Genomic DNA, 7,854 nt, shown 5'->3' on the forward strand with positions numbered 1-7,854 from the left:
GGACAAATTAATTAGGTCAGTTGAAAATCAATCCTCAAGGGTTGAACCCCTGTAGCAGTTCATTATATTATGACAGATGAAATCGTTGGTAGAGTAACAGAGATGTAGGGAAGACGGTGAATTTCCATATATTTCTGCGTGGTAGAAACTAATATTATAAATGTGAAAGTTTGTTTGTTTATTTGTTTGTTTGTTACTTCATCACATAAAAACCGCTGCACCGATTTAGATTAAAATCGGTGTACAGATAGTTTGCGTCCCGGAAAAGGACATAGGATAATTTTTATCCCGGAAAATTGCACAGTCCCCGCGGGATAGCGATAACCGAATTCTTTCTAGGACAAAATCGCGGGTAGCGGCTAGTGTATAATATTATTTTATACCTGATTTTTCACTTCAGCTTTTCCTAAAAAAAAACAACTTTCGAGTACCTACCTAGAGTGTTAAAATCAAAATCTTCTCAATTTTTATAATTTTTTTTTCAAGCATTTTTCCTCCCAAAATCTCCGTTTAGGCGTTACGTAACAAACAAACACTTCGTTTTTATTTGTTTGGATAAGATTAGATTACGGACAAAACATGTCAAATTAATTAAGCAAAAGATACGGTGCCACTTAAAGTATCAAATTGTTTTAATTAATTTTATTATGCGTAGGACTTGGTACTTCCCATTTCTTCACAATACGCCGTGGCCCAAAAATACGTTGCTTGACAAAATTAAAAAGTCAATTAAATCGGTCAAGTGCGAGTCGGACTACTTGAAGGGTTCTATAATTCCGTACAATGTTTCGAAAACAGTTCAGTAATAAGTTTTTGTTAAAAATTCTCATAAGTACTAGCTTTTTTGCGAATATATAAATCATAAAATTAGTAATCACCGCGATAGTCTAAAACATTATGTTGTAGGTACTTTTTGCTACTGGTTACCAAAGTAACTCGTCAAGACAAATCAAACGAGTCCAAACTTGACGCGGTCTGTTTGTTATATTACAGAGTTCCTATGGCTACCCTCTAGCTTTATCCTTAGATCAGCTTGTTCAGCCAGTTCTTCTATAACATGAATATTACAACTTTAATTGAACCTTGTCAGAACCTGCGCTGTCAAAAAATGTCTATACTATTTCCAAGAGTTAAAACACGATTTGACGTCAGCCTCGACGCAGTTCAAATATTTGGCATCCCTAAAAGGTTGGACTTGTCTGATATTTCCCTGTTTGTTTATACATTTACATACGGTCACTGCACCGTTTTAATTAATTTGTTAGGTATATTTTTGAAACGAAATGATAAATTTGAATTCGGCGAAGAAATAAAGTTACCGGCATAGCTCGACGATTATGCAGAAGTGGATTGAGGGCCACATCGCAAGAAGAACAGATGACCGTTGGGGGAGAGACTTAATCGAGTGGTCAGCGTCAACCGGAAGACGAAGTGTTGGCTGGACTGCCACCGGTTCCGTACTTGCATATTTACGTTTCATACAATGTCAGGGTAGAGCAGTGAGACCCTAGGGGTTCAATTTGAGTAAAACGAATTTAGGTTTTAGACGTTTATTTAGCCCCTAAGGCTTTTCTGACAGAATAAAAAAAAATAAAAAAAACTCGAGGGTCGCGGATACGGAAGAGTTAAGTTGGAATGCGTTTCTTTTGGAGAGGCTTCCCTGGACTAGAGTCCGAAGCGCAGGTCGCCGGTGCTGGACAAAGGCTGGAGGCAGTAGGGGCTCCAGGGCCAGCAAGCAGCAGCAGTCCTTTCAATAGCGGAAGGACAGGGGCTTCGGTTCCAGGCAGCCGTGCAGGTGTTGGTGGAAACGGTGAGGGGTTCAGTCCCAGACCGTACTGTGCCGCCCTGAAATCAACGCTCGTTTAGACGAGATTCAGGTGGCCTTTATTCTGCCAACCATCCAACCGGCGTGAAGATTCTTCATCATCATCATCAGGTCAGCCGTAATGTTGGAGGTGGCAGAAAAATCGTTCGAAGAATTAAAGATATCATTATGGTAAAGAAAACAAAAGTAAATTGAATTTGGAAAAAGTCGTTACATTTTTGAATTTGTAAAGGCCCAACGGTTATAATATAAAATGTAAAACGGCATTTAAAAACAATTATACAGTTTTGAAATAAAAGGGCCGAAAAGAATTAATTAATTAAAAAACAGATTTAAAAATGTGAGAAAAAAACTATGAATTTTGGCTAAATTTACAATTAAAAACTGAAAGAAAACACAAATTAGAAATACACAAGTAAAGATTGATATTTGCCAAGGACTTACCAAATTTGGGCAGAGTTTCACTGAATTTAAATTAAAAATATGGATAAATAGTTTTGGAAGGCGTATTTGTTGTTTTCTGATTTTTGCAGAATGTGAAAATCTGGCTGTGTACGTCTATTTAAGCAAAATTTTGACACAATAACAATATCAGCTGTTAAGAAAACAACCACCGTCCAAATTCAACAATTTTAGCTAGCTTACCCTCTTATTGATAAAAATACCAGAGACAATATGGAATTTGAATCTATGGTAGTTTGTATAAAATTGAAAGGAGAAAAATTTCAATTTGTACATTAAAAAAAACAGCTGCGCTATCGCATTTAATTCAATATAAGAAATAAAATATTTTTAATAGAATGCGCTACTAACGCCATCTAGCGGCAAGAGCTAATAACGTCTGCACCGTGACAACAAGTAGCGAATTGCCGTTCATTGTGGCGTTCTAGAGGAGAGGCATTTTGTTCAAAGAATTATGGTAAACGACCATTATGACAAACATTACATTGAGGCTTATACTCGTAATATTATGGATTGCGAATGATACTTATGAGTATGTGGTCTTATAAGGTTGTGGATCCCTAATCATTATGTTTTAATGTTCTATGACGTCACTGTTTCATAAATCTATGTAATGTGGAAGTCATCATCATCATCCCAACCTATATACGTCCCACTGCTGGGCACAGGCCTCCTCTCAGAACAAGAGGCCTTGGGCGAATGTGGAAGTACTCCAAACTATTCCATCTCTAATATTGACAAACTGAAAATAGACATCCATTGAAATAACAACCTTAAAAATACATCGTAGTCTCTCGAGGAAACGTAAGGTAGCGCTGTACATATAACAATATAATACAGCAGGGCTACTAAGAAATTCGAAGTTGGTATCGTATCGTTCCGCTGACACTTATATTATTGAATAATAATAATAATAACAACTGAGATACAGGTTTATACCTAGTTCAGTGGTCAGTGACTTCATAAACTTATGTACAATATCTTTTTGTTCAATAAAATATTTTTATTCTTATTATTATTAAAATGTGACGTGATGTAATATTGATTTTAATAAAAGAAAGCAAGTGGCTTATCAATAAGAGGTCAAATGCTACAGAATAAGGTTAAAAGTCGGTAACATGCGAAAAATCGATAACTGGAAATAGTCGATAAAACACAATGGTCAATCCCTCTTGACATTTGATTTTTGCTATGAAAATTCCGCTCCTTGATTATTATTAATAACCCCGCATCTCTTTTTTTTTTTTTTTTTTTTTTTTTTTTTTTTTTTTTTTTTTTTTTTTTTTTTTTTTTTTATACGACTGGATGGCAAACGAGCAAGTGGGTCTCCTGATGGTAAGAGATCACCACCGCCCATAAACATCTGCAAACCAGGGGAATTGCAGATGCGTTGCCAACCTAGAGGCCTAAGATGGGATACCTCAAGTGCCAGTAATTTCACCGGCTGTCTTACTCTCCACGCCGAAACACAACAGTGCAAGCACTGCTGCTTCACGGCAGGATTAAATTTTAAATCGACATTAGCTCGACATGTTTCGGGCTAATTCGTAGCCCTTCCTAGCAACGCGACTCAGCGGCTGCAGCAGACGTGACGACGTGAGTTATTAAGGTTTATTTCATTAAATACTATCTTAAATTATGATTGGTTATTTGGAGTCTTTTTGTATTTTTTATTTCAACTCCAAATAACCAATCATAATTTGATTGCTTAGTAGCGACATCTCTTGTCTGGGTGAGCGGTTGGTTCCGATAGAATGTGACGTCTCTCGATGAGAGCGAAAAACATAGATGTCGCTAGTGCTGCTGCATAAGTAGCGTAGTAGAAATAAGCAACCTGAGATATGTATGCATAGGAAAAATTCGTGTCTAAATTCCTGTCCAGCGGTGGTGTAGGGGTTAAAGCACGCAGCACGGATTGCTGAGGACCTGGGTTCGATTCCCAGCGCTGGTCTCTTTTTCTGGTTTTTCTGTGCATCCATGTCTCAGTTTGTATTTTCGATATGGTTTCACGGGATACCCGTAAAAGTAACAAAATTTGGAGTTGAAATAAAAAATACAAAAAGACTCCAAATAACCAATCATAATTTGATTGCTTAGTAGCGACATCTCTTGTCTGGGTGAGCGGTTGGTTCCGATAGAATGTGACGTCTCTCGATGAGAGCGAAAAACATAGATGTCGCTAGTGCTGCTGCATAAGTAGCGTAGTAGAAATAAGCAACCTGAGATATGTATGCATAGGAAAAATTCGTGTCTAAATTCCTGTCCAGCGGTGGTGTAGGGGTTAAAGCACGCAGCACGGATTGCTGAGGACCTGGGTTCGATTCCCAGCGCTGGTCTCTTTTTCTGGTTTTTCTGTGCATCCATGTCTCAGTTTGTATTTTCGACTATCTTAAATATTCATCATCATCATCCCAGCTTATAAACGTCCCACTGCTGGGCACAGGTGTCCTCTCAGGGAACTCTGGGAACTTCACTCGCACCATTGAATATCTTCGCAGGCTTGTGAAGGTTTCCTCGCGATGTTTTCCTTCACCGTAAAGCTCGCGGTAAATTTCAACGCACAAGAATTTCGAAAACTCAGAGTTGCGAGCCCGGGTTTGAATCCATGATCCTCTGCTTGAGAGGCTATAAGTCAATCCACTAGGCCACCACAGCTTTTGTGTCTATCTTAAATATTGTAGAAAGAAAATTTTACTAAATGAAAACGTCAAATCGCTTTTAAAAACAATTAGGTACAACTCCATTCAAAGATTTTTGAGTAATCCCCGGTCTGAATTGGGTATCGTCCCACCAAATAGTAAAAACACTTGGACGTAACAAAAATAAATCAAACCAAACAAAAATAAAACATTTTCTAACTTAAATAGATCAACTCGCCCCCGAAAACACCCACATAACAAATTTCAACGAAATTATTTGAACTCCAACGATTTTGATTTCTATCTCTTTTAACTTCCTAACGCCCAAGTCAAATTTTTGATTTATGAACATCAAACTTTATGTCATCTGTGATAGAGTTTGATGTTCAAATTACAATAAGTCCTTTATAAAGGACTCTGAGCGTTAGGAGGATAAATACTCAGCGGCACAAAATTTGTCCCACTCTTCATACAAAATGACCTATTCATTGCTTACATTTGAGGGCCAGATTATTTGCCGTTCAGTATATTTACAATATTAATAATATTTATGTAGAGTTGCTCGTCTAGAGATATAAGATTAATGCCCACGAACTAGACAATACAAGTACGGTTACGTACTTTGTTTAGCGTTCTTGAAATAGAACAGCGTGTGGCCATATTTAACCCACAATATGAAAGACGGACACAGCGTGATGTTTTCGTTTGAAGTAAACTAGGTCAAGTACCGTACTTGCACGCATCGAAGTAACCTCATGGGCCTCGCGTCCTTTTTGTAGCACAAAATGTACATTTACCTTGGAAGTTGTTGATTTCATCTGATTTCATACAATATCTCTTGATTCCAACTTCCGGTATATGACAGATTTTCCGTGGAAATTCTGAAATCAATAAAAACTAAAGCAACTACTCAAAAGCATGGACCTAAGTGTCTTTGGCCCTTAGGCAGTTGTCTCGCCGCCGGCGAGGAAGGGATTGGCTATTGACTATTTTCTCGCTCAAGACACGAGCGGACACATCGTGATATGCCTGGCCAACTTTTAGGCATATCATGAAATGGCGCCATTTCACGATATGCCTAGGAATTTCGTATTCTGGCGGATTTTACGATCGGCCGCCGACATACATAAGAATTGCTCGTTAAAAGGTATTATAGATTTAAAATAAAAAATAAACGACACATGTGATACATAAGAGGCAAAACTTAAAAATGTTTTTTTTTTGACTTCCAACATCAAAAATTTATCAAAAAAGCTGTTTTACACCTTAGAATGGATTAGTTTTTAAACTCCAAAATCCTCTTAATGTAATTTTTATAACCTTTAGTAATTCTAGCCCTATGAACTTTGCTCCAACCTTTATGATCGTCGCGTGATATTGAGAGCTCAAACGTGTAGGCGGATCGTTACTTACCTAGACAACTACTATTAAAACTGTATTGTAGGTATATGTAGACAGTGCCACGAGAGTTGAAGTGAATAATAACACACACAGCTACAACATGTCGTGGAATGACAGCAGGATTTTGACATTTACTCATTCATTTAATTCATTCTCCTTTTGTACAACCACTTTTTGTAGCTCAAAAAAAAATCAAATGATTTATTCAGTAAATAGGCCGCAATGGGCACTTTTACTACTTTAACTATATTATACAATTAAAGAAAAAAAAATACAAAACATAATAATAAAAGAAATACAGGGATGTATGGGGTCCCTTAGTTACAAATGTTACAATACTAAACACTAACTATATGTAAGCTGTGTGTGTAATCATTCACTTCGACTCTCGTGGCACTACCTATACCTAAGTATTTGATTTGTGTAAAATATAAAGTGATTTTATGAGAGTTTTCTCTGACAAACTATGTACTTAGTTGGCGCTAGTATCGTGAACCACTGGTATCGTGGTTCATAAGCCAATAGGAAACAACAGACTGCTGGGCAAGGCTCGGATACCGGTTAAATTTCCAAACCGTTATCATGTACTTGGCGCAAAACTTTTTCATTTTGGTTTCGTCCGCGATTTTTTTTTAAACCGGTTTTTAAGGGAACATTTCCATAAAGTTCTTGTCAGATTAACCGGTTTAGAACAATAAAAACCGGTTTATTCCGGCGCAGGATAAACGTCGCCGCCCGCCGCCGGCCGGCCAGCTGTCACTCGTCGAATAAACCGGTTTATTTATGTTATAGTTAAGTTCTTAAAAACGTTCGCGTTCTTATGAAAGTTCGGAGTTAAACCGAAATAAACCGGTATTTATAAAACGGTTCCGAGCCTTGCTGCTGGGCTACTCTGAAATTAGAAAATCAAAGTTCGTGTCGTACCATTCCTCTTACTACCGTATTAAATACCATTAGCGTCAGCGGAACGGTACCCTACGATACGAACTTCCATTTTCGAATTTCATAGCCCAGCTGGACCTCTCTCTAACGTCATCTAGCGGGCGATATTTTGCCTACCTATCAAGAAACCTTTATTGCAGAGCTGTCACACTAACATCTGAGTAAATGTTCAGCGTTTTGGTGACGTTTTTTTTCGCTTATTTATTATGATGCTCATGGTTACATTTTTATGAAAACTAAAGACAAATACCGATGCTGAAGCTAGCGTGATAAAAATTCTTGCGATTTGTCCTTTCCCTTTTGCTAATAAACGTGGGATAGTAAAGCCGCATTCACACTTGTCTGTCGTGTTGTGTCGTGACGCATCAGAGCGGTGTCGGTTTCATACATACATTATTATAGTTGCATTCATGCAGTGTGTTGTAACGGCTTGTATTGTGTCGCATCACAAGCTATAGAGAGAGAGAAAGAGACAGAGAGCATCACAACACAACACTACAGATAAATGTGAATTCGGCTTAAGGCTGCAGCTCCACTGAGGCGGAGACGAGCGGAGCGGAGAGGAAACGTGTAGGATCGACCAAT

The sequence above is a fragment of the Choristoneura fumiferana genome, chromosome 20, assembly GCF_025370935.1.
Source record: "Choristoneura fumiferana chromosome 20, NRCan_CFum_1, whole genome shotgun sequence".
In the NCBI taxonomy this organism is placed as follows: Eukaryota; Metazoa; Arthropoda; class Insecta; order Lepidoptera; family Tortricidae; genus Choristoneura; species Choristoneura fumiferana.